Source organism: Dermacentor silvarum, chromosome 4, assembly GCF_013339745.2.
Source record: "Dermacentor silvarum isolate Dsil-2018 chromosome 4, BIME_Dsil_1.4, whole genome shotgun sequence".
NCBI lineage: Eukaryota > Metazoa > Arthropoda > Arachnida > Ixodida > Ixodidae > Dermacentor > Dermacentor silvarum.
This window is the reverse complement of record NC_051157.2, coordinates 193296637-193314333: the sequence shown is the minus strand read 5'-3', so window position 1 is coordinate 193314333 and position 17697 is coordinate 193296637. Positions and strand designations below refer to the sequence as shown.

General features: G+C 43.1%; 1 protein-coding gene and 1 long non-coding RNA gene across 2 annotated transcripts in view; both read left to right on the top strand.

Moving 5' to 3' along the window:
• LOC119449144 (uncharacterized) overlaps window positions 1-17697 on the top strand; it is a 146248-nt gene that overhangs the window by 29864 nt on the left and 98687 nt on the right. The gene's annotated exons all lie outside the window — the stretch shown is intronic.
• Window positions 910-15991, top strand: LOC119448464 (uncharacterized). Its single transcript, XR_007466576.1, has 3 exons — window positions 910-1017; window positions 15630-15782; window positions 15861-15991. It is a non-coding gene; the product is annotated as an uncharacterized LOC119448464 (long non-coding RNA).

Genomic DNA, 17697 nt, shown 5'->3' with positions numbered 1-17697 from the left:
CATAATAATGAGCATAGAGAGACGCAGGGCTGGGCAGCATTTCAAGAACAGGCTGCCGGTGCTACACTGGTTATACCATGATTTGTGTCTGCAAACAATGTAAGTCAACACTAACTTTTAGAAACGAGGTTCAACACATATTGGCTTGTGGCTGTCTTGCTGAGCTATGTTGAAAGGTGCCTGCCAGTAAAGCTGTGTTGACTAAGTCAACTTGTTGTAAAAGATTTCAGGTGCTAGAAGCAAAAAATAATGATTATTGTATTGCTGACGGGCAATTTTCCGCCTGGACATTATGTCCAAAGTGCTGTAGTTACATATTAACTGCAGTTACAATCACTGCAGTTACACATTAACTACAGTGATTTCAGTATGTGAAGTATCAGTTAGGTATGTAAAGAACTGTATTGCTTCAGCATAAACCAGCGTTGCAGCGTTAAATATCCAGTAGAAGTCTTATGGCATTGCCATCTTTAAACTTAATTATGTAATCTGACTTCTGTCTAATTATAGTTTCCTCTTTGTTGCTTTTATTTGGGCTGTGCAAATGGTAATTTTAATAATAAAATCAAATAGTACCAGAAGCAAATTGTATATGAAATTCTTTTTGAATAATACTGTTTTCACCATTCTAAACTATTTCCCCAATATGGTCCAAGTAGAACTTCCATATTTTGTTTATTTTGTACTTATTGCTTCATTGCTATGGTAGTTCACATTTTTAAGCAGCTGTTAGCTTGATAAAATGAACAGGTGCTTGTTTTTCACCTTGCCCTAATTATCAGGCTGTTGTTTGGATTTACCAAAAAAGTTTCAAAGTGTAGCGTTTCAGTACTGTTAGCCAGTTACTGCCTACCTGTATTCCTTAGTATTACTGATTTAAGATCAATTTTGCATCATACCACCTAGGTTCTTTGCCTCTCTGAATCTGCTAGGTACCCTGGGAAACTGTATGCAGAGGCAGACCGAGCCCTCATACCCAAGTTTCCTAACTTGGCTGACAGTGCAGGGACTGGCTATGTAAGTTGCTCATTGTTTTCTTGCAAGCTGAACCAAGATGTGGCTTAAGCTGGTTGCCAACTTTCTGATAAGGGGACTCGTCATTTTTAGGGCGAAATGGCAGAATGGCAGTCCACGTTGGTGTAGATGTAGCCTTTGCAGGCTTCACTGACTTACTAGGAAGATCAAGGAAACTATTCAAAAGGGTGGAAAAACAGCGCCAGGTTGAAATGTGTCAAGGGTACTTTTAGTTCTCTGAATTTGTGTATATAAACCTTTCCGCAGGCGTTTATGTATGAACCCTGGCATGGTTGCCATTCTGCAAAATGCATATGTATATTACATACTGCATTTTTCATGTAGCGCGAAACAAACCTTAAAAATAAGTGGTGCACCTTAAACTAGTGAGACTGAGAGGTGGTCATCTTAAAGGGAACCCTAAACTATTTTGACAAATGTGCATAGTCTGAGTCATTAAGGTGGGCCCAACTGATCATTGACACATTTGAATAATTCTTTATTGGTTTATCGCAATACATGTGATGGGAGGTGAATAAAAAAGCCATTTAAGGATGGCTTGAGAAGGTCCTTTGCCCCCGTACTTCTTGAAGTGCTCCACATAAAGCGTGTTTTTATTATAGGGCTATAAAGATGTGCATTGCTACCGATTGCAGTGTCGCTGCTCCCCCGAGTTTTCAGCCGCCCTTTCACCTGACACATAGCAAGTGCGCACGTCAGTCGGGCATGAGCCATTGCAACGAGCCACTTGTGGCTTTCTTTCTGTTTTCTTTGTCGCTTCGTTCGTTCTTCCTTTCGTTTCTTCATTCATATTCAGCCATTGCATTTTTGCTTGCTTATGGGAGTATGAGCCATTCCTGATGATAATTTTTGCATCACTGGACTAGACGCCACTTTTTTTGGGGGGGGGGGGGGGGGATATGAGCCATTGCAACAATCCACTTAAGGATTTCTTCTTAGAGTACAATCTGCCACAAGCAGATTTTGTAGAGTTTGATTGAGTTTGCTGAACTGGTATTCCGCTCTAAGAGATCTGTAGTAGTGAATATAGACCAGCGCTACTAGCGTTGTATAGATTTCTGTGACCTGTGCAACATTGTAGTTGCTGTTTATTGCTGTCAGGCATGTGACAATGTTTACTTTTGTTTGCCAGTGTATATGGGTTTGCTTGCCTAGTAATAGTTTGGAATGCTTTTTATCTAGGACTCGTGGCGAGAAGCTTTAAGGTTTAAAGCTAAATATGAGCGAAGAAAGCTCAGGCTGCAAGAACGCACTGATGATGGCCCACCACCTAAAAGACCGACAGTGGTCAACAGTGACAGTCTTGCCCCCAAAAGGATCACAAGACCATTTTCAGCATGCATAATAATTTTAGTGTGAATCTACTGGTTGCCAGCTTACTATAGTGTTAAATAATTAACATGGTTTTTTCAGGCTGCTGCCATGGAAGATGGAGAGGACAAGGAAACAATTGACGCTCATCTTGTGGCTATGGCTAAAGAAGTGTCGAAGGCCCGGCCTGATGTCAGTTACATTTCTGACTGTATGGCTAGAACATTTGCGAGCAGAATAAAATGGATTGGCGAAAACCCATCAGTGGCAGACATTGTGAAGGAGTACCCAGCTCTTTCCATGAGCACAATCGTAAGTTCTTCAAGGGAAGGTATTTGACTATCAGTAAACACAGGAAAATGCATGGGAATACAAATCCGTAACTTTGTACCATATACAGATATCATTGTTTTGTAAAATGCATCTGTTAGAGCATCTGAAGTGGACAAATATGTACATACGTGTTCAGCTTCCATGTAATTGTTAAAACACTTGTGAGGCTTTTTGCGAAATTCCTATTGACAAATTAGCTGCTTATTTACGTTTCACTTTCCCTTTTTGTCCCAAGTAATCATTTAACACTCATTTGGAACACAAACGAAAATGCGACAAAGGAAAAAGAAAGCGAGGAAAACCAGGGATTAAAGGTGCTTATCTGCACCTGACTTGTCTTCAATATACGAGCATTTCACCTTGTCTTTAATATACGAGGTGTTTCAGCAAACACTTCGAAAATTTTTAAAGGTTTCATTGGCCGATAGCACAATTCTAGTTCACGAGCTGGTCTACTCCAAGAGGCGGACATAACTTGAAAAAAATTATTGATATGAATAATCGACTAATTAACAAAATTGACTAATTAGGTTGACTAATTATGGCCTATATTGAAATTTACAAATTGTAGTTATGGATTTCGCAGGGCAGATCCACTTGAAACGAATTCTCAGGATGACACCCACCAGTTTCGAGATATTAATGGCGCAGAAATGCGTTAGTGTTCCTGTTTAAAAATTTTTGAAAGTGTTCGCTGAAACACCCTGTATTGTACACTCAAGCAACAGTGGTACCATCTCATTGGGCCACAAATTCAGAAAGAAAAAGCCTAGATAAGCAGTATGAATTTTGTGCCTCTTGCAAATGAACCTAAAGGTCTTGGCAAGAAGTCTTTACACAAATGAAAAATGCCTTTACCAAGAGGTAAAAGAAATTGTTCAAGAGACATCTCGTAACTAAACAGCATTCTACAAGCAATTAGTCAAAGAACACCCACTATCTACGTTTCGGTAAAGCAAGTAAAATTAAGCTTGACATTAAAATAAAAAAAATGAGAATGGAGAAAAGCCATTGTGCCAAGTGGTACGATGTAAAACAGACACGTGGGCATTCCGTTTATATGTTTTATGATTTCTCTAAACTTTAATTCGTCTATTGCAGAAAAAGGTCAAACAAATAAATGTTGCCTTGAATAATTCTCAATTTCACATGCCGCTGTGAGTGACGGCAGCACTGCCATGTATGTAGTGCACTTGTGCAATATATCCTACGTCGGTCCTCCGGCTGGGAGTGCGGCACCCACAAGGAGAAGGGCAAACGGTGTTTGGTTTCACATTGCACCTGTTTCTGCAGTGCATAGGGATATAATACTTGGCAGACACGATCGCTAGCACGCATTGCATGCATTGCACTTGTCAGCTCAAGATTGTCAGACCTGGTGAGGGGCCCTCTAAAAAAGCTAATTTCTACAGTTGGTACATGTAAACTTTGACTTTAAATGCAACAAACCGAATCAATATCAGTACCACGTATTCCAAGAAAAACTGTTTCTCCATCCCCATGTACTAGACACTACGTATTGCAATCCCTAAAATGCTGTGAAAAGCTTTTTAAGCTGCACTTTCTTTGTTTTGACAAGTACCAGGGAAAGCGTACATTTTTTGGACCTTGGTTCCACTTTTGCAGTGCACGAGATAGAAAGAGTGCAAGAACCTAAAGCTGATGCCACGAGCATGGTTTTGCATGCTTTTATCCTTCATTTTTTATGTGCTGCGTGAGTGTGCTAACCAACTAGCCCATGAAGATACTGGTATGTGCAGCTAATTTAATGCATCCATCAATATGACCAAGCATAACTTGGAGCTGCTATAAGCCATTGCTGTTGCATAACTTCGGTCTTGCCAAAACCTGTGATGTGATCTTTTGCCTTGTTATTCATTTTCCTAAGGCTCGGCTGGAGTTTCAGCGCATGACAGACGTTGCAGTTTTGAAGAAACTTGAAGAGGTTTTAGGACCATCTGCAAAAAAAAATCATTATGGTTTCCAGGAAGAAGCGTCACCTCCAGAGCTTCCTTCAAAGCTTTGATGAATCCATCAGCGGCGCCTCGGAGGCCTCACAATATGGTACTTATCACGATATCAGCGGGCCACAACTAATATTTTATCATGTGAAAGTTCTCCCCATAAATGTGAACATCTTGCGATTAGAGAGGGTACACTGGAAATAAGTTCTTTAGTATAAATAGTAACAATAATAATGGGTGGGTAGTCAACCAGAGCAGTGGGCGGCATTTCCCCCGCCACTCATTGTGGGGAATCATGTTTAGCAGTATGGATCTCCCGACATCCCATTAGCATGTAGTTGGACATGTAAGATAGTATTTTTCTAGGGTAATGTTTAAGGTGCTCTTTACTCTCAATATGCTCCAGTGCCGCTTAGACCCGGCCCTCAACTAGAAGACCACTGTTTGCTGCCAGCTATGAGGAATTTAGTCCATGGTCTTTACACTCTTGTGAAAACTATTTTAGTGGCTTTGCTTTTATATGGGGCTGAAATGTTGTTCCACAATCCCTTGGCTATGTTAGTACTAGCACGTTCAAGAGTATGTAATATACAATTTCTGTTATAGTGACTCAGTTAAGGGCTCCTTGATGAGCATGGAGTCGTCTGCATGCTCGAAAATTCCTTAGATGCAGTTTACTACTACCGAGTTTCCTACATAGTTTCATGTAACATCTACTGCAGCGTATGATAACTAAGTGTCACGTCTGTGAGATTATGTTGATCCAGTAAATCATTCTTCTGCAAGTATAGAGGTGGTTTTGCGGCCCCACATAAGCCCATTATCCATGATTTCCAGTCAAGGCCTTTCAAAATGACGCATGCAAACGAAAGTGAGCAGAAGTTTGAATTTGTGCAAAGTTCAACTTCACGTGTGCGGGAGGAGTGTGTCCTAATGCTCCTGCATAACTTTTTCAGAGATTACACTTACAGCAGCACTTTGTTTACTGCCTAGCATGGTGAAGGAGCGCATGGAAGCCTTCATTTGCTCTTCTGTAAGTATTCCCTTTTTGGAAGTTTTTAAAAATTCCAGACTGCTTTGCATCTGGCTGCAATGTTGAGTTTATGTATTTTAGTTATAAATGCTTAGAAAGCATTGTCATACTATTGTAAGCAAAAGAAACACAAACAGGAAAGCATTAAAACACCTGACCTGTAGACAACAACTGTCAAGATCACTGCGTATGCTGTTGCAAAAATGGTGCGGGTCCCGAGGCAAGTGTACAAGCCTAAATCATGCTGAGATGACATGGAGTGACAAATGTTGAAGCAAAAGAATGCATCCTGGTCGGCCCTAGTTTACTGTTCGTTGGTCTGCAATGGTACATTTGTGAGCTATTCTGAAAATCTATGCAGCTACTTTTGGCCATGAGAGTGGCTTAAAAGGTAGAGATAGGCAAGTTGTTCATATAAAACCTGCCGAGGACAAAGGCAAAATGTGACAGGACAAATGCTGAGCTCATAATTGTTACTTTTCTCAGAGGTAACTAACATATGAAAGCACCACATCACTGTAAATATGTCTTAATCAAAGTTTGGTCATTGCTTTTGATCACCAATAATGATAGACTGGCACCATATTTCTGCCTGTAGCTGTTATTTTTTTAAACTAAAATATGCTCCCGGGAAGTCGCATCACATGTTTTCCCACCATTCGCACATAACTGCACATTTACAACATGAGAGGGTAATTGGCCATTTACGGTTCTGGATGATGTGTCAGTGCGCCGTCCTGTTATGCTCGTTGATAAAAATTGCAAGTATCACGAGCAGTTCTGAATGCTAATAGAAAGCTTCAAGATAAGGGCTGATATATAAATTCCTGGGAAAGGCAAAATAATTTTTCTCGGCAATCACTACACCGATCTTTATATGTCTGCACTGGTCTGGTGCATGCATAAAATGTTAGCTTGTGGTATCTTTAAATAAACCAAGAAGTGAAAGTCCGGCATCTGTCCTATTACCATCTTGCGTCTGTTCTCATCTCTTTCGGCTAGTTTCATATATTCATGGCTTATCAGTTTAGAAACACTGCAGTCACCGTCGCAATTAAAATTTTTGTGCTAGTGTGTCGCTTTGTGGCCCCCCTGCTGTGGACTTAAAATTGACTGATGATGATGTAGCTTGGTATGATATATTATAGATAAAATTCTTACATATTCTTTGCCTGAGTTCTTGCCTTGTCAATTCAAACATTCTTTTATTGCAGATAGCATTCTTGGTATTGGCAAACCAGTTTTCTTTACATGTGTCTAAGCATTTTCTTGAAGCACCCAGACGGAAGTGGTGATGCTCTGGCAAAAATATCAGCGTGTAGTTAAGTGATGAAGAAATTTTAAATAAGGGATACGTACATGAAAATTACTTGTGTTGGTTGGCTTAAATAAGTGTTCGTTTAAATATAGGTAATGAATGGTTAACGTAAAAAAACATCTGCTAAACAAGTGATAGGGTGAGGGTTCCCTCGAGTGCAGTTCTACTGTGTGTGGGTTGCTTCCATAACGCTATAAAGATGCACATTGCACTCACTCTGCCCTAGGCGCTTGAGGATTTTAAAAATGCAGGATCGTTCCCATGGTTATGTGCCCTTGGAGCCCGTAGGTATGTGCTTATTTTATGTTTCAGGTACATTGCAAAGTATTAATGGAATACTGCTTGATTGAAAGCAATGTAGGTCTGTTTAAAACCATACCATAATGTCGCTTTTGTAAATTATATTTTGCGTTTAATTTCTTCCAGGACCCCACAGTGGTGCATTAACTGCCCACTATTACGTTAGAAGGTGCACTTTTGGACACGAAGTCATTTGCTGTCTGCCTCGAGGAGATGAGAATTGAAGAAGACAACTTGTTCGCTGCAATAGCCACCTTACTGGCCCTGTCTGGGCCTTCAACATTGTTTTTGGGAAGAAAGGCCAAAAGTCTCTTGATTTATTGTGCCGCCTCAATGAAGTGGATAGTGGTATCCCGGCGACACCACTCGTCCGTGTATCCCACAGCCTTCTCACAAAATAAATTGTTATAGTGCAATGCTTGCGGTTTTGTACAACCCCATAATGGCGCTAAGAGACGCACGGCCAGGCTGAGTTGTTCCAAGTCAGTTGTAAGCTTGTCAAAAGTGAGCCTAAAGGGACGAGTGGAGTAACGGTTAAACTCCTCGATGACAAGCTATTGGATGAACATTTGCGGCAAGTGTAGAACTTGTGGGGTTCAAAATTAGCCTTTGTAGCAGCATTGGAAGGAGAATCTGTTAGTCCCTTTGGGAGCTTTGGAAGGATAAATTGTTAGTCTGTTTAGGAGCATCCGTTAGTCCCTTCAGGAGTACCTGAAAAGATGAGTAGTTAGTCCTTTTGGGAGCATCCGTTGGTCCCTTTAGGGACCAACATGAAGGATAAACTGTTAGTCCCTTTAGGTGCATCCGTTAGTCCCTCCGGGAGTATATGAAAAAATTAACTGTTAGTCCATTAAGGTGCATCCGTTAGTCCCTTCGGGAGTAACTGAAAGGATAAACTGTTAGTCCCTTAAGATCATGGAGGAAGGAAACAAAACAGGAGAGGCCCTGACGTCACTTTTTTGAAGCCGGAAGTGCAGCCATCTTGGTGTGCCACCGTTTGCTTGCGTCTACAATCAGCTCGCCGGAGCAGATGGGCGCGAACTTCGAACTGACAATGCGATGAACCGTCTGCAGTACGCCGTGCTCACGCGCGTTAGAACGAAACCAACGAAACTTCTGTAACATTCAACACGACAAAGAACTGCGCCGTGATTGCATGAAAACCTGTTTTGCTTGATGACAGTGTATCACAACACCTTTCTGGTGTTGTTTTCCTTGATAACAAACCACTTTGTACGTTGAAAAACCGGGCTTGTTGGTTCTAGTTAACTGAACATCGCCGTAGCGCGAAGAAAACAAGAACGAGACATAGTTTTTTTTGTCATTTGTTTTCGCTAGAACGATGCTCACTCTATACGAAACTTCCGCGCGCGAGCTTCGCGTTTGGTTTCGTCTGTCGTCTGCAAGTGCGCGCAAACCGCGACCGGCGGCCACGGAGGTGCGATGCCCAGCTGTTACGTACCTGGGTGTAAATCGCGCAAGAAAGTCGGACAGCCGGACATCACCTTCCACGAGTAAGTACTTCAATTTTGTCACTGACGCAAGGGAAAAAATTGAATGTTGTGGATGAATAAGCTGCAACATGTACGTGGCGATTGTGGGTGTCGTCTGCATGCTTGACATACATTATCCCGGACGCATCAATGTTTTCCCCCCGTTTTTTCTTACAATGACGTATCTCTGCTTCAGGTTTCCCAGGGATCCGCAACGGTGCAAAAGGTGGACTGAGGCAATCCATCATTCAGAAATATTTTGGAAGCTATGCTCCAAGCACTTCGAGCAGCAGCACTTTGACAGAACTTCGCCTTGCGTAGTTCGACTACAAAAGGACGCAGTCCCTACTCTTTGGGTGAGTAATATATGTCAGGTCACTGACGTAACACATGCAGTGATTGAATTATACTTGTCTTAATTGTGCCATTTAAATAAAGGACTACGTGCATAGATAATTCAAACGCTCTATAAGCGATCGGGTAAGTGTATGATGCCGTTACCAATGTGTAGCAATATGAAAATAAGAACGACAGAAATTAAATGACTAACGAACGAATAAATTTTATTATTCCTTATTATTGTTAAATGTGTGCTCAGGAAAGGTTGGCATTACAGGTGATGTAACAGAGCCTTTGATGTGACCTACTTATTACATGGAAAACATTGTCCGTCGATTTCAATTTTTTTACTAGTGAACGACAATTACACGTGAGAGCCACTATGCTTACTTAGTATGTTGTGTTCTGCTCAGTTAACTATAGTCATTTGCCAGGTACCACCTTAATGATCAGGTGTCTGTAAAGGCATCTTAAGGAATGCCCATTGAATCGCTTCTGTAACTTTTCAACAATGCACAAATTATGGCAAGGAGAAAATGGGGCTTAATGCTGCAGCACAGCGACAGTACTTTGTTACTTGATGAAAAGAGGGGATAAAAAGCTGCGCATTTTCTCAGAACTCGAGAAAGGCATAGCTAGGTCTATGCTCATCACCAAAAACAATGCATGGCAAGCCAGCAGTTAACATAATAAATTCCTTAGACGTTCATGCAAAGGCGAGGTCTTGAAAACATGCAAAATAGAACCATATGAAAGTTCCCATCAATTAAGCAACACTGTGGGCAAGTTGCAGCGTGCAATGAAATGTGTCGTTTTTGTGGTTGTTGCAAAGCTGCATCCAATTTGAATCCAGATATACCTTATGAGAAATGGCAGTGTGCTTTCTTCACATACATGTGCACCAGTGTAGTTGTAGTCTGAACATCACATGTAGTGAATTTTCCATGCAATTTGTTATAAAATTTGGAGTTTTTATTTTTCGCCTGCAGTTTTTCATGTGGTAAGAATCTGTAATAAAGAGAGGAGTTCTGAAGGCAACATGTGAAATGTTGACCAAAGAATGGAGGGATACATACATATGAAATACAAAGGTGTTGCTATATTGAACGCAACTTCTAGCAACATTTGTTTGATGCTTTAATTTTCTAGATTCTAACGTTCAATTTTAGTGAACATTAGCTGAGCATCAAGCACATGCTACACAGTATGTGTCTTCCACAGGTAGGCAAACATTATACTGCACTGTGCAGAAAAACACAAACATGTTCCAATCCTGAGGGGCTTTACACAATCGGCAGACGATAATGTGGTACAGTGCCAAATTACGTCCTGCTTGCGCATGTTTTACACTACTATTTCACCATACATGTGCCTCAAATTATTTTATTATGCAGCTGCCCAACTTGCAGCAGCAAGGCGATGCTGCGAGTACCAACACAGCAGAACCATGTGCAGCTTCTACCTCCATTCTGGTAAATGCAATAGAGCACTTACATGTTTGTCATCTTTCCTCTTAAAATGCTGGAGTGCCATGTTCTCTGTGAAGTCATTTATAGGCCGGAATGACACTTTATTGCCATAGTTACCAACCCTTTCCGGTGAGGAGACTGGCCTACTGGAGACGCAGCTGGAGCTCTGCACGCAAGATGGTTTTTCAGAGGCCTCACTTCTGCAACTGGTACATGCTCTTTTCTGACCACTGCATTTACCTGAAGGCAGAATAACAGCTGTTTTGCAAGCAGCAGAGCTGTAAAGTTTGTATTTTTTACACCAAAAATGCTGTACAGACAAGCTATTGTAATAACAGGTGCAATAGAATTTGCATCAAAGAAATCCCACAGTAAGAATAGCAGATAATGAGCATAGGTTTGACAAAAGTGAGAAAAAGAATACTAGGTAGGTCTTTGTGCAGAAAGGCTTTATTAGCTTCAACTGAAGTAGCACAACACCCTTCTGGCTGTTGCTGCTTTTCTGTTCATACCAGTGCGTACCCCATTATTAGGTCATTCTTATCAACCACTTTTGCCTGGTGGCTTGCTAACAGAGCAGAGGCTGCATCTTGTGATGTAAAGCTCAACATTCGGTTCACATTTATGTCAGGCACCAGTGGTTGATGATGGAACTGGCCTAAAGGAGATCCTACCAGAACCCTCTACATGCGGCGGCGCAGTTCCTGAAGCACTGCCACTTACACCGGCAAGTGTTCCAGTATTTTTTCACAGCTAGTTCATTGCTTTTTGCTCACTACCCAAAGCAACAGGGGCGTAGCCAGAAATTTTTTTCGGGGGGGGGGGTTCACCGGCCCGACCGGGGGGGGGGGGGGGCAAGCTTCCGCTGTCCTCTACGTCACGTGATCGATAATAAATATCGGTAGTTTAAGCAGACTCTATACATGTATACCAAAGACATGGGACCGCCCCCCCCCTCCCTCGCGTGTGCTTGTGAAGAAATTAAGTAAAAAGTAAAGTAAGCTAGTAAATACAGTAAGTACGACAGGTACAGTGGGCGTTTGGAGCAACGGTCTCTCATCGCGCCACTGAATGGACCAGTCTTCGAAAACGCGTCATTGAGATTACCCGTCCGATTGGAGAAGACATCATTAATTGTTAATTTCCGTTAAGCGTAGATAGCGTCGTCCTCGTCGGGGCGAAGTGCGTTTCACATGTCAAGGACGGCTATACGCGTGAAAATGCACGTGTGACCAGGCTATACCTACTCCCATAGCAAATGCTTGTTCGCTGCGTCTTTGCGCTAGAAAACTTAAATACGCGCAAAAAACGCGTAAGGCTTTTTTTTTCGAAGCTTTCGTCGCCCTGCTCCCTCATACGAGAGGGTTGCATTTCCTGCGGCAAGTGCATGGGCCGCTGTGTCTTCCGCTCTGTGCGAGCGTGCAGCCGTCATTTGCCTTTACGTCAAAAGATTCAGAATTGTACAGAATATTTCACCGCACAGCATAGATATGGCATGTGTACGCATTTTAAGTAGTGCGTGCAACTCATTTCTGCTTCACTTATGCCGGTGCAAACAGGAAGCGGCCTTGCACCTCACAGAATCTCGACTGATTGGTGTACTAGTGATGCAGGAATGAACTCCGGTCTTGTTCAGTACATAGTACACATAATCAATAACTCAGGACGCGTGAACTCCGACGAGAACTGTCAGCGCCTGCAACAAGAGTTTACTTACGCTCTACTGCGCACAGCAGTAATTCATGCTTGTCGGCTGTCTGTTTCGTGCATTCTGTTGCGAGTCGGTGGAATTTCACTGCTGTCATCAAACCCTTCGTGTGTACATTGCTGGTTTGGGATTCCACAACAAAACAGGAACTACCAGCCTTCCGTAATTGCTGGTTTGGGATTCAACAACACAAAAGTAATTACCAGCCTTCCGTAGGGGGGCAATCGCAAACAAGAGACGTTTCTCGCGCAGACTAAGCCTGTGTTCCCACTTTAGAAGCGGCAAGCGGGCGGAAAGGCCAAAGCGGCCGGAAAGGCCAAAGCGACCGGAAACTTTTTTCCGCGCCTGTCCAAGTTGTTCACATTTGTTTTGCTACCGCCGCGGCCGCCGCTGCCGTTTTCGTCCAGATCCATCTAGTCTGCGTACGTTGGTCGGTGTGGTGGCGCTCATTATCGCATTATTTCGAGCGTATATGTTCATTCTTTTACCCACGTACCGTCATCGAAAGTGATCATTTTACGCAACTTCGCGTGTCATTTGCGACCTTCGGTAAATTCCTCGTTGGCGTTCCGTAATTCTCCTCACACGGGCGCGGTAGCATTGAGTCACAGGTTGGTGCCTAGGGGTGATAATATTTCTTTAATAGCTTTTATTTACAAGTTGTAATAACATTTCATCATTTCGTATTGTCGGCGCCTCCAGGACACCACAGCTAAAACCCGGGCTGGCCCTTCTGTTGGGACTCGCCAAAGCCTGCGCGTCCTACGCGTGAGACCTACGCTCCCAATCTATCGTCGCGACGAGAAAAGCACCCCGCGACTTCTGCAACATACCGTACACGGGCGAGGAGAATTATGGAGCGCCAACGAGGAATCTGCCTAACTATTGTCTGCCATGGAAGTGAAAGAAGAAATGGCTTTTATACTTCTACCTACTTGTTTTCTAGAAATGAACAATTAATAAACGGAAGACGCGGACACCTCGGAAACGGCGGTGGTCGGTTCGCCTGGCTTTGCAAAAGCTGCGAGAAGTTAGGTCACGCTAAGGCTTCGTTGCCGCACCTCCGATCGCGCGACGTTGAATACTATCGCGAGTATTGCTGACAGTACGTTTTAGTGCCACTCTTGTCGTAGAGCAAGGGCTGGTTCTTGATCGCGTCGATCAGCATTGCAGCCTACACTTTTCGTGCCATGTTCAATTTTACGACCGGTTGTTTACATGCTAGTGTAGCTTCCAGTGAAGCAGAACGACTTTCCGCCGCGTTTCCGCTTCGCCATGGCAAAAAAATCAGCCCGAGACCGATTTGGCTCGCAGCCTGTTTTTCTGCCTGTTTTGCCGCCTAGGCGGGCGGATTTTTGCAAGAGTTTGCCGCTTCCGACAGCTTCGAGACCAAGTGTGAACGTAGCCTAAGATCCTGCGCGAGCCCGGCCTAACCGGCACCTGAAGGGAAGCGGCGGAAATGTATACCGGAGATTTCGACCACCTGGGGTCTTTAACGTGCACCTAAATCTAAGTAAACGGGTCTCGAGCGTTTTCGCCATCATCTAAAATGCGGCTGCCGCATTTGTTGCTTTATTTGTTGCGCATTTGTTGCTTCAGAATGCGGCCGCCACATTCTCGCCCAAAACTTCACAGAGTGTCAAAGCCTTGACAAACACCGTGACAGTTTTTTCCATATGCTGACATGATTCGCTGTAAATTGCCAACCCAAACGGAAGCGCCCAGGAATGAAATTGTGATAGTAGCACCGGTTTCATGAATTATGCAAGCGCGAAGTGACGAGAACAAAAGGTGGGTATAGGGGGGGGGGGCGGAGAAAATTTCGGGAGGAGGGGCTGAACCCCCCCAACCCCCCCCCCCTGGCTACGCCCCTGCAAAGCAACGTACTTAGTTTGGAGTCATACGGCAAATGGTTGCGACTGTTAGGAAGATTGAAGAAGAAAGACTTTTTTAGACGTTATCTTCTGTCTTAAGAACATAAGCCTTTAGCGCTTTATGTATGAAGCATTGTTCTCGATCTACAGTGATTCGAAAGCGACACGCAAATTTGAGTGCAGTGCTCTTATTCAATTAACCACCACATATCAATGCAAGTTGTCCTTTTCATATATATATATATATACATATATATATATATATATATATATATATATATATATATATATATATATATATTGTGAGATGACGCCCGGGACGAAGGCAGAGCTCTTCTATTGTGACACAGCGCTAGACAGCCTACGAACACCAACCCGACCAAATGATGATGATTATGAGGATGGGTATATACACATGAAGACGATGATGAACTGCACAGTTAGCGCTTACACTAACTCCCCCCCCCCCCCCCCCCCTATCACGATAGCGGCCGGTAAGGCAGCGAGTCAGAAACGGTCGGAACGCCGAAGATACGGCTTCAGGCGAGAGATGTGAACAATTTCAGTGCTGCGGCAACGGCGGTCAGTAACCGAGGTAACAGGAGCTACGCGATAGTTCACGGCAGATGTTCTTTCAAGCATGGTATATGGGCCGCGATACCTGTGAAGAAATTTTTCACAGAGCCCTGGCACTCGAACAGGTGTCCACAGGAGCACTTCGTCGCCTGGTCGGAACGAAATGACACGACGGGTCGCATCACAACGGACTTTCCTCTTGTCCTGAATGGTCGCGGTGTGGGCGCGCGCAATTTCGCGGCAGTGGGCGACGCGGGCGGCGAACTCCTCTGGTAGAGATGTGGATGGAACAGAAGGCGTAGAGAGAAAGCTGGTGTCCAAAACAAAAGACGGTGCACGGCCGTACACGAGGAAAAAGGGGCTGTAGTTTGTTGTGCGTTGAACGGCAGTATTATATGCAAACGTGACGAAAGGAAGTATAGTGTCCCAGTTTGTGTGGTCGGGTTTCACGTACATGGAGATCATGTCGGACAGAGTTCGATGAAAACGCTCGGTAAGACCGTTGGTCTGGGAATGGTATGCAGAGGTGGTCTTATGAATGGTGTTTGAGGCTTGCAGGACTTCAGCAAGAACATGGGAAAGAAATGCCTTGCCACGGTCACTTAGAAGAACACGAGACGCACCGTGGCGCAAGATAATGGCTTGCAGGGCAAACTCGGCGACCTCAGAGGCCGCACCAGAAGGAATAGCTGCCGTCTCAGCGTAGCGAGTGAGATGGTCCACGGCGGTGACAATCCAGCGGTGACCCGCGGGTGTAAGCGGAAGTGGTCCGTATAAGTCGATGCCCACGAATTCAAAGGGAACAATGTTTACTTTTGTTTGCCAGTGTATATGGGTTTGCTTGCCTAGTAGTAGTTTGGAATGCTTTTTATCTAGGACTCGTGGCGAGAAGCTTTAAGGTTTAAAGCTAAATATGAGCGAAGAAAGCTCAGGCTGCAAGAACGCACTGATGATGGCCCACCACCTAAAAGACCGACAGTGGTCAACAGTGACAGTCTTGCCCCCAAAAGGATCACAAGACCATTTTCAGTATGCATAATAATTTTAGTGTGAATCTACTGGTTGCCAGCTTACTATAGTGTTAAATAATTAACATGGTTTTTTCAGGCTGCTGCCATGGAAGATGGAGAGGACAAGGAAACAATTGACGCTCATCTTGTGGCTATGGCTAAAGAAGTGTCGAAGGCCCGGCCTGATGTCAGTTACATTTCTGACTGTATGGCTAGAACATTTGCGAGCAGAATAAAATAGATTGGCGAAAACCCATCAGTGGCAGACATTGTGAAGGAGTACCCAGCTCTTTCCATGAGCACAATCGTAAGTTCTTCAAGGGAAGGTATTTGACTATCAGTAAACACAGGAAAATGCATGGGAATACAAATCCGTAACTTTGTACCATATACAGATATCATTGTTTTGTAAAATGCATCTGTTAGAGCATCTGAAGTGGACAAATATGTACATACGTGTTCAGCTTCCATGTAATTGTTAAAACACTTGTGAGGCTTTTTGCGAAATTCCTATTGACAAATTAGCTGCTTATTTACGTTTCACTTTCCCTTTTTGTCCCAAGTAATCATTTAACACTCATTTGGAACACAAACGAAAATGCGACAAAGGAAAAAGAAAGCGAGGAAAACCAGGGATTAAAGGTGCTTATCTGCACCTGACTTGTCTTCAATATACGAGCATTTCACCTTGTCTTTAATATACGAGGTGTTTCAGCAAACACTTCGAAAATTTTTAAAGGTTTCATTGGCCGATAGCACAATTCTAGTTCACGAGCTGGTCTACTCCAAGAGGCGGACATAACTTGAAAAAAATTATTGATATGCATAATCGACTAATTAACAAAATTGACTAATTAAGTTGACTAATTATGGCCTATATTGAAATTTACAAATTGTAGTTATGGATTTCGCAGGGCAGATCCACTTGAAACGAATTCTCAGGATGACACCCACCAGTTTCGAGATATTAATGGCGCAGAAATGCGTTAGTGTTCCTGTTTAAAAATTTTTGAAAGTGTTCGCTGAAACACCCTGTATTGTACACTCAAGCAACAGTGGTACCATCTCATTGGGCCACAAATTGAGAAAGAAAAAGCCTAGATAAGCAGTATGAATTTTGTGCCTCTTGCAAAATGAACCTAAAGGTCTTGGCAAGAAGTCTTTACACAAATGAAAAATGCCTTTACCAAGAGGTAAAAGAAATTGTTCAAGAGACATCTCGTAACTAAACAGCATTCTACAAGCAATTAGTCAAAGAACACCCACTATCTACGTTTCGGGTAAAGCAAGTAAAATTAAGCTTTACATTAAAATAAAAAAATGAGAATGGAGAAAAGCCATTGTGCCAAGTGGTACGATGTAAAACAGACACGTGGGCATTCCGTTTATATGTTTTATGATTTCTCTAAACTTTAATTCGTCTATTGCAGAAAAAGGTCAAACAAATAAATGTTGCCTTGAATAATTCTCAATTTCACATGCCGCTGTGAGTGACGGCAGCACTGCCATGTATGTAGTGCACTTGTGCAATATATCCTACGTCGGTCCTCCGGCTGGGAGTGCGGCACCCACAAGGAGAAGGGCAAACGGTGTTTGGTTTCACATTGCACCTGTTTCTGCAGTGCATAGGGATATAATACTTGGCAGACACGATCGCTAGCACGCATTGCATGCATTGCACTTGTCAGCTCAAGATTGTCAGACCTGGTGAGGAGCCCTCTAAAACAGCTAATTTCTACAGTTGGTACATGTAAACTTTGACTTTAAATGCAACAAACCGAATCAATATCAGTACCACGTATTCCAAGAAAAACTGTTTCTCCATCCCCATGTACTAGACACTACGTATTGCAATCCCTAAAATGCTGTGAAAAGCTTTTTAAGCTGCACTTTCTTTGTTTTGACAAGTACCAGGGAAAGCGTACATTTTTTTG